This window comes from Apteryx mantelli, unplaced genomic scaffold (genome assembly GCF_036417845.1).
Source record: "Apteryx mantelli isolate bAptMan1 unplaced genomic scaffold, bAptMan1.hap1 HAP1_SCAFFOLD_20, whole genome shotgun sequence".
NCBI classification, from domain to species: domain Eukaryota; kingdom Metazoa; phylum Chordata; class Aves; order Apterygiformes; family Apterygidae; genus Apteryx; species Apteryx mantelli.
Window position 1 is genome coordinate 13,702,355 of NW_027118553.1, and position 15,241 is coordinate 13,717,595.

Sequence of the window (15,241 nt, forward strand, 5' to 3'; positions counted from 1 at the left end):
AGCCCGGCAGGGAGGGCCAACATGGGAAACACAATCTCTCTTCCAGAGTGTGAAGAGAGAGGGGAGGGCAGAGGGGGATCTGCTCATGCCCCGGGCACTGATTCCCTCCCTGCAGCCGGTACAGCCCTGCTGGTGCCCTGTAACCTGTGGGCCCAGGAGATGGGACTCTGATCTGCTCTGGCTCCAAAGATTTCTCAGCCCTTAAGACCCAGGAGGCAAAGCACTGCTCTGGGGACACCTCAGCAGTCGAAGGGGCTGAATGCCTGGCGTGTTCCTGAGAACTTTTCTGCAGTCTCCCAGCACTGCTTTGACTCCTGTTGCCCATGGAGCAGAGACTCCTTTGGAGGATGAACTCTCTCACTGTGTGACTCTGAGGACAGGGCTGACCAGGGAATACAAATGGCAGCAAGGCCTCAACCCCACAACAGTGTCCCCTGCCCAGGACTCCACTTTCATGCCTCTTCCTCCTAGAGGATTTGGGTTGGGAGATCTCCAGGACCATGATCTGCTCTGAGCTAGGCTAACTTTACAGTTAGATCAGGTTGGTAAGTGCTTTCTCCAGGAGAGTTTTTTTTTAAGATTTCCTGTCCCCTACCCCAGTGCTGCTCAGCTATCGTGGTCATTTCTTTATTTTTTCATTTAACTCATTTGAAAGTTCCCTTCCTTCTCCTTGTTCTCTGTTGTGTTTTCCTCCCCTTGGCCCCCTTGGCCCCCAGCCAGACCATCCCACCAGTTCTGACTGAGGAGAATCACAACCTCACCTCCAAGCATAGCCTTGCTGGGATCTCCTGGGACTACGCAGGCAGGCCATGGTGGCCAGCTCCAAACAGCTATGTGCTTCAGGCCCCTACGTGTTCTCAGGGGAGAGCGTATGGAGACATAAAATGACCCAGGGCAGAGACTATGGGCAGAGCCGGGGTCAGCAGGGCTTAGAAGAGAAGCTCCAGCAGCTTCTCTCCACACCTGCACAGGGAGTAACACTCCTGGCAGTGCTCCTGAGATAGGATGGTGACCCAGGACAAGGGGCACCATGAGCTGCGGTGCTTGACACCGACCATCTGTCCTGGGTCTGGGAGTCCTGGCAGGTGGTTCCAGTGGCTGCAGCCCCTGAGAGACCCTTGAACTCACAAGCAGCAGTGAGTCCCCTCCATGACTGTGGGGAGCTTCTGGAACATTGTGACTCCCGTCTGCACCCCATCCCTGCGCTGACCCAACCCTGCTGCCCTGCATGTGGCCCCACGGCCCCACTGTGCAGGCACCACAAAGGACAGGGTGCATTCTGGGATGGGGAAGCACCCCCCCCAACCCCAGCATGGTCACCATGACAGTCCTCAGTGCCCCATTCCCCAAGGCCTTCCTGCCTAGCAGCCTCCCACCAGCCACCAGCCCCTGCCCAGCCCTCATCCTGTCCCCCTGGGGTTAGCAGAAGGCCATGTGCTGGGGTCTGGGCCTAGGGAGAGACACCAGGCAGGATGGCCATTCCCCCCATACAGGTGCTGAGCCCAGCAGGCAGATGGAGCTGGTCACATTCCAAGATCACCCCTCACCAGCACCATGGAGAATGGCCAGTGCTGGAAATGGCTGGTATGAGGGGCTGGGTCTGGAAGGAGTTTCCTGGGGCAGTTTCTCCTCTCTGCTCATGCAACAAGCTGGGTTGCATCTTTGTTCTGACAGACCCTGTATGAGGCCCGCCATGGGAGGAGGATGGTCTACAGGTCCAGTAGACAGCCTCAAGGACCTCCTCTGCATGCTCGCTGCCAGCCCTGCAGAGGACCCAGGAGAGGGCTCATTCTCCCTGGGCTCACAGCTGGACACTCAGTTCTCCAGCTGGGCATGGAGCCTTCTCTGGGGTGACTTCTGGGGTAGGGACCAGCATACAGGGTGTGGGAGATTATCTGAAGGAGATGTGCTGGGGACAGGACCTGAGGGACTGCAGCAAACTGATATGGCTCCTGGGTGCTGCTTCCTTCAACACAAGCTCCCACAAGGACTCCCAGCTTTTCTTTTGGTGCCACCCGTCAGGAGGGATGATGGCCCAAGGAGCTGGGAGGGTGGGGAGCATTAATCCTTCTTCAGGCACTTCCCAGGCCATGTGGAGGGCCAGGACAGCAAAGTCGTCTGGCTCTGCACCATGAACTTGCTTTAGTGTACCCACACTCGGAACATTGTCTTGGATTAAAGGTCGGCATTTTTCTCTCCAAGCCCAGTTCCGCTTCCTTCTGATGTCTCCCAATCCCTCCTCTGCTCTTGCTGGCCACTCCCACACCCTCACCCTGTTCTCCCACAGGGCCCCGAGTTGATGGTGCTGCTCCGAAGAGCGAGCAGGCTGTGAGGCCACAGGGCCACCGGTAACTCTGCACTGGCCTTGCTGGTGCGAGAGAGGAGCAGATCCAACCAAATGGGGGTCACAGCCTCTAATCCCTCCAGGGGTCTGCAGATGTGGCAGGTGCTTGGAGGGACTACGGAGCATTTTCAAGGGTACTATTTGTGACCAGGTGTGCCTCTAGATCCTGCCCCTGGTATTTCACAGACGGTGACGTAAATCACTGTCCAGTCTCCCTTCCCCATGACAGATAGGTCCCTGCTGCCTCTGCAGGGATTGCAGAGCCCTGCTTTGCCCATGGATACCTGCATTTAGCGTTTTATCTTTAGGGAACTCCACCTTGGAGGACCTCTCCCTTTGTGAGGCTCCACTCACTGCCCACCCCCCCCCCACACGCTGTGCTAGGAGATGCCCTGTACTCTCCTGGCACCTCCAGGTTCCCCTCCAGAAGGATGGACACCTGACATTGTGCCTTAACATACAGGACAGCCCTGGGTACATACATCAGTGACAATTAGTCATCTCCGCTGCTACTGGACAGTGATGGGTAAGTCCTAAATCCAGCCCTTGGTCTCTAAGAAATCATAACATAATTATGAACTTTGTGCTTCTAAACCCACGGAGAACCCTGTGCAGCAGGCCCCTCTGGGGTGCAATTCCTTGGGCCTATTCTTGACACCAGCTTTGGAAGAAAAGCCCAGCTTTCAGGTACTACACTGGGTAGAAGCTACTTTATTACAGAGATACTGTGAGGGAGGCAGCTCTGAAAGAGTTATTATTAATTAGACAATTTTATATAGGCACCAGGTGAGACAGAGAAGTCTCACGAAAGGTGGAATGAATCCAAGCATTTGTGTAGCAACATGACAAGAAATAGTGATAATAATAATAATAGTAATAATAAAAATACAGTGAGCAAACAACTTACAGTCCTGGTATGGGATACAGTGGGAGTCACCTGTGGAGAGAAATCGCAATGTTACCACTGCTGAAAAATGTCCATGAAATCACTTTCCTCAGGGCATCCTTGAGCTCCTTGTTCCTCATGCTGTAGATGAGGGGGTTCACTGCTGGAGGCACCACTGCGTACAGAACAGCCACCACCAGATCCAGAGCTGGGGAGGAGAGGGAAGGGGGCTTCAGGTAGGCAAAAAATGAGGTGCTGACAAACAGGAAGACCACGGCCAGGTGAGGCAGGCACATGGAAAAGGCCTTCTGCTGGCCCTGCTCAGAGGGGATCCTCAGCACAGCAGTGAAGATCTGCATGTAGGACAGCACAATGAAAACAAAACACCCCAAAACTAAACAAAGACTAACCACAAGAAGCCCAATTTCCCTGAGGTAGGAGTCTGAGCAGGAGAGTCTGAGGATCTGGGGGATTTCACAGAAGAACTGGTCCACAATATTTCCTTGGCAGAGTGGTATTGAAAAGGTGTTAGCGGTGTGCAGTAGTCCATCAAGAAAACCACTGGCCCAGGCACCTGCTGCCATTCTGACACAAGCTCTGCCACCCATGAGGGTCCCGTAGTGCAGGGGCTTACAGATGGCAATGTAGCGGTCATAGGCCATGACAGTGAGAAGAGAAAACTCTCCTGCAAACAAGAAGACAACCAGGAAGACCTGGGCAGCACATCCTGAGTAGGAAATGGCCCTGGTGTCCCACAGAGAATTGGCCATGGATTTGGGGACAGTGGTGGAGATGGAGCCGAGGTCGAGGAGGGAGAGGTTGAGGAGGAAGAAGTACATGGGGGTGTGGAGGTGGTGGTCGCAGGCTACGGCTGTGATGATGAGGCCATTACCCAGGAGGGCAGCCAGGTAGATGCCCAGGAAGAGTGAGAAGTGCAAGAGCTGCAGCTCCCGTGTGTCTGCAAATGCCAGGAGGAGGAACTCGTTGAGGGAGCTGCTGTTGGACATCTTGCTCCCTCCAGGCACCTGGGACTGTTAAAGGAGAAAATGACAGTGACAAGTCAGCAGAGACTTCTCTGTTCAAAGCTCTTTCCCTTTCTCACACATCCCCCCAACACACGCGCAGACACACACACCAACATACACACAAATGTTGCCTTTCTCCTCAGCAGGACCTTCATTCAGCTCCCTGTCTGGAGCTCCAGTTTGTGCTGGCTGCGTGTGCCATGAGGAGCAGGGACCTCTGCCCACAGACTCCAGAGGGGTCAGTCTTGCTATAGTGCACAAGGGTGGTTTAACATCTTCACCTCCACTTCTGAGGCATTTTGACCACAAAAGCAACAGCTTCACTTTTGGGGGCTTGTTTGTTTGTTTGTCTGCTCTGCAGGGTAGGAATATGCAACCTTTCCACTGCTCTCCGTGCGAAGACTAGTGAGTCCTGAGAGGCAAAAGCTCTCCCTACGTGCCCTACGACAGAGCCAGCAAACTGGTCTCCACATCAGTCCCATTCCCAGCTGCCTTGGGCACGCACCTCTCTCCGTTAGAGGATAATCTCAACTGCAAGTTACCCTTAAAGGAAACTGGCCTCTGCTGACAGTGGTGGCCACTTGCAAAGCACAGATCTCCAAGCTCACCTGTTGCTCAGTTCAGATGTCCCAAGAGTGATGGAGAGGGTGGCACATAGCACATGGCTCCGATGATCAGAATAAGGACTCCGATGTGGCTCTGACACTGAGGCAGCTCTCAACACTCATTTTGTAGCCAAAAACACACAGTGCTTATTTCAGCTGCCCACATACAGCCACCCACAGCAGCATTTCCATTTCCTTAGCACCTCTGTGGCTTCTGCATGGCACATTCAGCTGTCAGACATGTCCTACAGAAGAGCTGTGCCCTTCTGGAGGGCAGTGCACAGCCTGGCAGCACACCCAATGGAGCGTCAAGTGTCTTAAAGGTGGAGTCTCCTGAAGGACAGTCATCTCATTCCCCATGCCTCTGCTGGGCGACAGAGGAAGGATGACGGGGGCTTCCTCAGGGGAAAGCATCTGCACTGCAGGAGCTGGCAGAGAACTGCCTGCACCCCAACCTCACATGAGGTGTCTGGTAGCACTTTCCTCTCACTCTCTGACCATCTCTCGGCTGCTTGGAGATGTCCTTGCTGGGAGCTCTACCTTTGTCCCCACACAGGTCCCATCCCACCCACTGTCATCTCAGCTCTGCCCTACAGAAACCTCCAAGCAGCAGAAAACTGCCCAGCAGCATCTTTCTGTTTGCAGGTGTTAAAGAGCAGACCACAAAATCTCTGATGAGACTGACAAGGTGATGTTGGTGCTGTCTGTAGGCTGAGGAGTGGTGAAGGCACTTGCAAACCTATTCATCCTTCAGTGTGATGGTGAAGATCTTAGCCCCTTGTTTAAACCTGACTGCTGCATTTCCATTCCCACCATGCAGAGACAAGTCCTCTGGAGATCTCCACTCTCAAAATGTCCTCCTGGTGAGCTGGAGCTGTGAGCAGCCCTGACCCACGCAGCACCGTCTCAGCAGGAGAATGAACCTGCCCTGCTGGGGTCACCCCTCTCACCCAGAGCTTCTCCCTGTAGCACTGTGGGGAGCTCCCCAGGCAGGCTGAGTACTGACCCTCACAGGCGGCAGAGTCACTGCCCTGGGCACAGAGCACCCAGGGGCACAGGGACACTGCTCTGAATCACAGCCCTGCGCAGACCTCGGTGCACTCCCTGGCTTCACATCGCTGCAGCCATTCCTGGGAGAATGGAGCAGGATGTTCTGTCCCCGTAACACTGTGGCAGGGAATCCCTGCTCTAAAGCATCTCCTCCTCTATGCGCTGGAGGAGCTGGGAGAGTGATCCTTAAAAAGACTATCAACCATGGGATGGATGGGGTTCAGAACACTCCTCCAGGAATCTCAGTAGCATTGCCCCACAGCCACAGACTTACCAGGTTGGGAGCTGTCCCACAATGAGCTCTCCTATGTCCTCCCACTCCACACTGCCTTTCACTTCTCTCTGCCTTCTCTCATCTCATGTCAGCAGCAGCACGCAGTGCCCAGAGCCCTGCTGCACTTGGCAGAGGAGCCGCTGCTGGACACAGCTGTCTCTCAGCAGCGCTTCTCGGTTGCCATGAGCTTCCTCTATCCCAGGAGCCTGACCCAGCTCAGGAGCAGGGGCCCAGCTGAAGACGTGAATTTCTCTGTCCCTTGTGCTGCCTCCTCCTGGGAAAAGTTCACTGGAAAAGACTAAAATAATCACCTACTGTCCTTTTCTAAAGCGTGCAGAGAAATGGATTCCAGCATTGCAATTTATTTCATCAGAGGGTGCCTATCTATGAAAGGTGGAAATGTCCCTCTCTGGAAGCCCCTTTTCCCATCTCTTAACCAGGCAGGACATCTAGATGGGAACAAGAAGGGAGCTCATCTACCCATGGTTCAGGTGTTGATTCAGATGAGTCAGTCTGGGCATCTCATGCTGATTTAGAAGCCCCTGGGCTGGAGTGGGATACAGGTCCCTCCCATGAACCCCACAAACACACCAGAAGTGGGATTCCCCTTGCCAAAACTGAAGTGAGCACAACAAAGGTGTCTGCGTGGGAGCTCCTTGTCTAAGCTCCCATTATAATCACTGGAGATGGAGGGTGGAGAGCTGGTTGCTCACACACAAACACCTGGGGACTGTTGAAGAGACAGAGGTGGTCGAAGGCATGTGCCGGTGTCTGCTTGCTCTGGTGGAACGACTATGAGACCCACATCTTTCTGGAGCATGAGCTGGGGCCCAGGTGGGGAATTTCCTTGGTCATCTCAAATGACACTAGATGCCCACTACAACTAGAGCCCCACTCACTAGGAAGCTAAGACAGATGAAGATCCCAATGTTAAAAACTACTATTGTAATTCATTGCAGACATTTGATTTAATGACATAAAATAGACTGGCAGGGCCATTTTAGATGCCTGGGGTGTCCAGCACAACCACCTGTCTCTAGTAGATACAGCATGGGACTTAATGGAAAACCATGACCCTTTGGAGTGCTTGCTGGGCAAGTCTCCCTGGGCATGTCAGGTCTCCTGCCGGTGCCCAAACAAATGAATCCCACCACTGCCTTTAGGGAAAGTTGGTACTGTCTGTATGCAAGTATGCTTAATAAATGGGAGAGGCACATCACACCAACGTCTCCACTCTAGTCTCTCCACTGTGAAACCCTTCTATCTCTCCTCTTCCTGTACCTCTTCTCACCCCCCCAATATGATATGAACAGGGACTAGGCCAACAATGTCCACAGGGTGGCTGGATCACAGGCTGCCCAGGCCCAGAGACTTCTTCAGTGGCACCTTGTCCTGCCTGGAGATTGGTTCAAGAAGTCTGCCACAGGCACAACAGTGCTGCAGAGTCAACTTGGGTCGCGAAACCCTCTCCTGGCATTCCTGCAAGGCCCAGCTCTGTTTCTCCCTGGCCTTGGGTTCTGCAGGCTTTGTTCTCTTAGTGGGAACCTCCTTTCACCATTACATTGCCACCTGCTTTCCATGCCAGACTGTCACCACTTGCAATCAAAGCCTTTGCATACATAAGGTCCTTGGTAACATGTTTCCCTGTGACAAATCTTTCGTCAATGTCACAGCTGAGGTACTGAAGCCAAAATATATGCAAACTTATGCAGCCAGGGATGCAGGCAGGAGCAAATGGAGATGCACAAGCTGTGACAGGAGTGCCACATGGTTGGAATAACTGAGGTGTGGTGGGATCACTTGCATGACTGGGGTCCTTCAATGGCAGGGTGCAAGTTCGTCAGGAGAGACCACCAGGCAAGATGAGGAGGGGGATGCCCTATGTGTGAAGGGGTAGCTTGCATGTATGGAGCTCTTCCACGCTATGGACCAAGGGAGGCAGCTCTGAAGGGCAGAGGAGCTCAGGAAAGCCCGCAGGCCTTTAAGGACATCACCTGTCAAGCACAAGAATGCTCCATAATGAACAGTTTGTAAAATTAGCAGACATCTCTGGACACCAGCTTGGCTAAACAGGGAACTCCCACATGAGCTCCAGGGCAATCAGGCAGCATACGGAAAGGGGAAGAAGGCAGAGGCTGCAAAGGAGGAATTTAGAAATACTGTCCAGCAAAGTCGGGATGGTGTTAAGGAAGCCAAAGGTCCCCTGGCATAGAGACACCTGCAGGGGATGTGAAGGACAGGAAGAAGAGCTGCTACTGCTTCAATGACAGTAAAAGAATAACCAAGGAAATGTGGGCTCACTGCTGACTGGGACAAGGATTCTAGCAAAAGTGGATGTAGATAGGTCTGGGGAAGTCAAGTCCTTCCTGCCTTCAGTCTTCACCCACAAGGTCTCCTCAGCTGCTGTGCCTGGACTCCTGAGGAGGAAACCAACCCGCAGTGCCCATGTCTCTAGAAATGAACCCATAGAAATCTATGGGATTGGATGGCTGGCATCCATGGACATGGCGAGAGCTGCCTGCTCTGACAGCAAGGCTGCTCTCTTTCATCTTTGAAATGCTGTGGAGATCAGGGGAGGTCCCAATGACCAGAAGAAGGAATATGCTGTGCCCATCTTCAAAAAAGGCCACAAGGACAACCTGGGGAGCTGCAGGCCATTCAGCCTGAGGTTGGTGAGGAGAGTGTCATGGAGCCAGTCCTCACAGATCACCTTTCTGGGCACATGAAGAAGGTGCCTGGGAACAGTCAGCGTGGATTTACTGAAGGTAAATCATTCCTGAGCAACGTGATTGCCTTCTCTGATGAAAGACCTGCACTTGTGGAGGAGAGGAGAGTAGTGGATGTCCAGTAGACATCCAGATGGGCAAAAAGCTGGTTGGATGATGGAGCTCAGAGGGTTTTCATGAATGGGTCATGCTTGACCAGGAAGCCAGGGAAAGGTGGGGTATGCAGAGGTCTACCCCACATCCTGTCCTCTTTGAAAGGCTCCTCAGCAGGACAGAACAACACGTGCATCAGGACAGGCAGAAACCTGACCAGCAGAGGAGTGACCCCAAGGAGAAGGCCCTGGACATTACAAGCGGTGCCATATGAGCCAGTGGTGCATGCTCACCAAAAATGAGGCCAGCCGCATACAGCACTGCGTTAGGAAGAGCATGGCCACCCAGGCAAGGGCAGTTCTTATCCCCCTCCACTCAGCACTGCTGTGGCCACATGTCTGCAACAGTGTGTCCCAGTGTGGTACACCCAGTGCTGGAGGAAGGAAAAGCCACTGGAGAGGGTGCAGAGGAGGTCTGCCAAGATGGTGTTGGGGGCCTGAAGCACATGGCCTGTATAGAGAGGTTGAGGGGCCTGGGCTTCATTAGCCTGGCAAAGTGGAGGCTAAGGCCAATACAGTAGTCACCTGGGACTGCCTGTGACAGGGTGGTTTCAGAGATGATGGAGCTTTTCTTGGTAGCGGGAAGCAGCATGAGAAGGGGAAAGAGCCACAAAGTGCATCTTGAGAGGTTCAGACTGCACTTCACGTAACAAGAATGTCACTCGTAGGGTAGTGCTGTGGTGCAAGAGGTCACCCAGAGGGACTCCATGATCAGCCCCTTGCCTTTTGTTTCAAGGAGCAGCCAGCAAGGACAGCAGGACTTCAGTAAAGGTGGGGAGATCCTGCATTGAGAGCAAGGTGGGGAAGCAGGCTCTAATCAGCCCCTGGGGAGACTTTGTTGATAATGACCCTCAGTGGGACCCATTAACACTCCAAGAAACTTGGCGATTTGCTTCTGACATAAAATTCTTGAGAGGTTTCTTCAGTCTCCTCTCAGCATCTGAGGTTCATGGGCTCAGCACCAAAGACACCCGAGGGGTCATTAAGATGCAAAAACCCCTAAGGAGCCATGCCTCCCCCCATAATTTTCTTCAGCTCTTCAATTCTTGTGCTGTGGCTAACTGGAGAGGTTTCAGCAGTGTATTTACAAGAGGAAGATTTCAATGAGCATCAAAAAAAAAAAAAGGGATTTCTGCTTTTAAAGATTTCCTTATTTTTCAGCTTACAAACTAGAGTGATATCGACCTTCTCCAACTGATATTGATCCAGAGTGTCTCCTAATGAAGTCTAGACATGTAGGAAAAGCACCAACCTGGAGGTCAGACATCCATGGAAAACATTCCTCCCCACCTCCCCAGCCCTGCCACTTCTCTCATCAGCCACTGGGGACTTCGATCACTCTTGTTCAAATGAACCTTTTGCCACTCAAGGCTGCAGCTGAATGTTACAGCTCATGTGCACCAATTCCCACCTGCTTTCCTTAGACAACTAGCTGCAAAGAGACACGGAAGGATTTGTCTTAATTGCAATCAAACACAAATAAACTTGATGCAGTGTCGTGAGAAGTAAAATACACTCCTCAACTGTATGTGAGGTCCAAGTTGCCTCCAGTGATGTCCATGGTCTACAACGAAGAACCTTCCTTGAACTGTTCTTCACAAATAGATAGGAAAGGCTGGATAAACACACAGTGAAGGAGTTGATTGAAGAGACAATTAGACTGCTGAAAGACAAGGCAAGCTTCAGACTCCCTGAAGCTTAAAGCAGCAACTGGAGAGTTGAGAAATATCTAAATTGTAAAGGGTAAGGGGGAGGAGGAGGGCTGGAAAACTATGGAAAGTGCATATGCCCAGATAGTCTGACAAACAGTTGACTTTAGAAATGATCAGTTTAATCAGGGATGTGGAAATATGTGAGAGATCACTGAGACTAAATCCACAGCATAACAGACAGAGCAGTGGTAACGCAAGTTAATGGGCAGATCAACATTTCTTCCCCTGAGATTCAGGCCCTTCCTCAAAATTTCCATTAGGTCATCATGGGAAAACACTGAGTTTTTTAAAAAATTATTCAGTCATGTCAGCTGATGAAAATGTTCTCATTTATTTATTTTTTAATGTTGAGAACAGTTCTTCACCTTTCCAGGCAGAGCTCACGTGTCCAACCACAAGCACCCAGTGGCACTTGGAAAGGCTCCAGTGTCTCTGAGGGACCTGCCTGAGCCTGACAGATCTCACAGGGGACCTGCAGGAGATGAGAGTGCCTCAAAGCTGCAGAGGGAGGCTGGGCAGAGGGGACCAGGGCACCTGCAAAGGCACCAGCCACCCATGATCCTGTGACTGCATCCCACCCAAGTTCTGAAAATCTCTTTCCTTTTCAGACAGAAAGATAATGTGTAATTGCTCTGGAAGCCTAGTATACTGAAACAGAACAAATCACGTAAGACACTAAGAACACAAAATAAGAGCTGGAAAGATTAAGAAAATATTTCTTTGCTTTAAATCTTTTTTCTTAATACCCTTCTAGTTTCAGTCTTAAAGTCATTTCTAAATATTTCTGTTATAATCACGCCTGCACTGTCAAAAAAGATATTTTTGTGTCTCACACAGAGCCCAGTGCTCAGAAAACCACCCTCTGTCCACAGCTGTCCATGCCACTCTTTACTCTTTGCACAGAGCATGTCACACTCTGAGGTGTTGGGCTCTCTCGACTGGTGAGGAAAGCAAGGTGACCAGCTTCATCTATCTTTGGATGGCCAAATTGCACAAATCTCAACACACCTATGTTACCATGACGTTTTAAAGGAGTCCCTAAAACACGTAGCCACACTCCCTTTTCATTCCCTGCACAGTCAATGAAGTGCAACTTCATTTTGGGAGACAACAGGGAGGAGGCTGATCTCACCCCAGGCCAGACCCCATCAGTGCAGATGTCTCTGTCTAACCCAGATGTCTGGGCTTCCCTTTCTAGTCAATGCAGGGAAATAGGTTCCCTCAACTGAGTTGTTTTGAGATACATTTCCTAATGACAAGCTAAGGTCCCATACGAGCCACCTCCAATATTTACAGCACCACATGGGAACACAGTTACCTCAGGGCATCTCAGGCAGCAACAGCCCCTCTGTGTGATCCTATGAATCAAACCCAAAAAGTGGATTCTAGTCAGAAGTTGAAATCTTCTCAAAAAATAACTCAGTGCAACAATTGACAAAAATCCTCGTTTCCAAAACTTCACAGTTTTTACCTTTGCCAAATAAGTTCTTGTTCTTAATAATTGGCAGCACCATGTTCATGCACTACAATAACCATGGCTATGAAGCATGGCAGGCACCAGGGTCCCAGGCAAAGCTCTCCGGATGATGTGTGTCAAGGGCACATTTGCTCTTTTCTGACCTATCATCTCTATCTTAAGCACCACAGACCGAGAAACCTTGCTGAGGACTTCTAAAACCAAAGAGCCTGCTTTGGTGCCTCAAGGAGGGAGGCTGCATCCTGCCCCAGATTGTCCTACATCCTGCTTCTACAAAAAGAGTGACCCACAAGAGAAACCAGTTTTGAGGTTCACTGAAGGATCTCAGCTTGTGGCCACACTTTGTGCTGTTTCATCCCACATGATTTTGATCTCATCTTTGAAAAATGACAAACCTGAAACCAAGCCGATCCCCAGCTTCCCACACAGGTCTGCCAAGTGCAGAGACCTGACAGTGCATGGGAGCAGAAGTGACTTCTCCAGGGCTCCCTTTGAGATATTTCACAGCCTTTGCCACCGTCTGGAGGCATTCCTGAATGACTTATCAGAATTTTTTGGAAAATACCTGCGGTGAAGGAAGGTGAGGTGAGGGGAAATATGTCTGCTCTCTCCCTGGCTGTGCCATCTCCATGGCGGTGACCTGCTGAGCCCCTAGATGACACAAGCTGAGGTCACGGTGGGATGTGCCACATCACAGAGAGGTCTCCCTGGTGTCGTGGCGGGTGCCCTCACTTCCCTGAGAGGCCCAGGAGCTGCTGGGCACTGCTCACACGCTCCGCACCGCTGCCCTTTGGAGCCACTCCAAGGCAAGGGGTAGGGATGGGAGGCAGCAGGGCCATGTTGGGGACCCTGGCAAAAGGCAGAGGAGCAGGGAGAGGAGTTTTGGGTGACAAGTTGGGAAGAGCGTCCTTTTTCCCTGGGTGGACAGAAGAGCCAAGGGCAAGGGGGCAAGTGCGATGGAGAACTGCTGGACCAAGACCATCAGCCCAGAATGCAGTTCCTTGTTCCCAGCACTCCTGGGGCTCTCCACCAAGGGTAAGAGCTTCGGGAGCTCCTTCCCGAGGTGTTGCAAAAACACCGTTAACTGCAAAAACATCTGTGGGTCCCGGGCTGCGGGGGTGGCAGGATGGGGTGGGGGCTGCCACAAGAGCCCTGCCTCAGGGTCCCGTCTGGTTTGGGGGACAGTGTGGCAGCCAGGACTCCTGGATCCTGAGGCTGGGGCTGCCCTGAGCCCAAACGCTTCTGTGAGGCCGGCTCCGTCCCCTTGTGGAGAGCGGGAGGCAATCCATGGCCAGGTTTCCCTGGGAGTGGGTCCCCCTTTGGAATCTGGCTCTGGCACGAAAAGGGTCCTGTGTCCTGCAGCTGGGGTGTCCTGCAGCTCCCGTGGGGCTCTCAAGAGCCTGCTGGAAATGCCCATATAGGAAATGAAACCTTCACCTTGTAATGACCCCAAGGTGTCTGCTCCTTTGGGAGAACCTCTGCTCCTGCTCCCTGCATTCTTTTATGCTTCCAACTTGGCAGAGCATGGCTTGGGCTCAGAGATCTTGTCCTCAGATGGCCTCAGCCACCGTCCTCCTGCAAATGGGGGAGGGACCTCTGCACCCAAAAGACAGCCTGTTGGGGAGAGCAGCTTGGAGACAGGTGGGGGTGCCATCACCACCCCACAAGTCCCTTCCCGCAACTCACAAGTCTGGTTCCTTTCCCAATGCTGAAAAAAACCAGCAAATCCTCCACACATCCAGGACAACCAACATTCTCCTGTTTTATGCCCTGACAATTGGAGACACGTGGAAGGACTCAGGCCAGGGCATCTCAGCTGGTGAAACCAGCAGAGCCACAAGTCAGCAACTCGTCGCCCTGACCTAGGAGCATGGAAAGAACAACAGCAAGTGGGAGCACTGGCTGTTCAGCCACTTTCAAGGCCCTTCACAAGCAAAACAGCTCCCACTTACACAGCTGCTCTGGAAACACCCCCCAGGCTGCTGCCAGGCTCACAGGTCTCAGGGCAAAGCAAGAGGCAGGGAGCACAAACAATGGCTAAGGCACAGCGTGACATGCGGGGACAGCCTCTCTCAGAGCCACTCGGAAATGCCGTTTTCAGAACAAACGAGACCACTGGGAAGGGCCCCTCGCGAGCACACCAGCAGCCTGCTCACACTTTGCCCAGCACCTCCCAAACGCAGCTCGCAGCAGCACCTGGGGCTGCGGTGGCAGCAGCAGCTCAGGGAAACGCTTCCAAATGGGTCTCCGACCACCGGCGGGGGCAAAGCTTCCTGCCCCCAACCCCACCAGCCGCCCCGGCCCAGCTGCTCGGGGCAGGCTGCCACGTCTGACTGCAGGGCAGCTGCCCACTCTGTCCCTGGTCGCTCTGTGCTGTGCTCACGGCCCCACCAGCCCCTGCTGCAGCTCCTGCAGGAAAGCAGCCCCAAGGCCAGCACTGCTGCCCCCGCCCCGGCAGGAGGGCACCTGCCGGCAGCTGGAGGCGCCCGCAGCCCCGCCAACCCCACTCACACCTGCTCTCACCCAGTCCCTCACTTCAGCTTTGCTCCCACTCCACTTTCACGGCTTTTTTCCGCTTGCTGCACTACGATTGCCTGACAGAGCTGTCAGTCGAACTCATCCCTGCCTTCCTCTTGCCAGCCAATAGGAGGGCAGCACCAGGGGCATTGCCATGGAGACATTGTGGCCTCCTGCCCTGGCGCCCAGCTCTGCCCCCTCCCCCGCCCTCTGTGGTGGGTGCCATTTTGTGGGCAGCAGGGCTGGGTCACAGCCAGGCAGGGGCTGCTCTCTGTGGGGCTGGGCTGGGCCCTGGTGCGTTGCTCCGCAGGGCTGTGGAGCCCCGGGGGCCCAGGGCAGCCAGGGGCAGAGCAACTGTGGGCCTGCCGGTACTGGGCAGCAGAGGTGTGCGTCCGGGAGGGGGCTGTGGGAGATGGCCCTGCTGGACTGCCCCCAGCACTGCCCCCCACAGCTCAGAGAAAAATGCTTGGGGT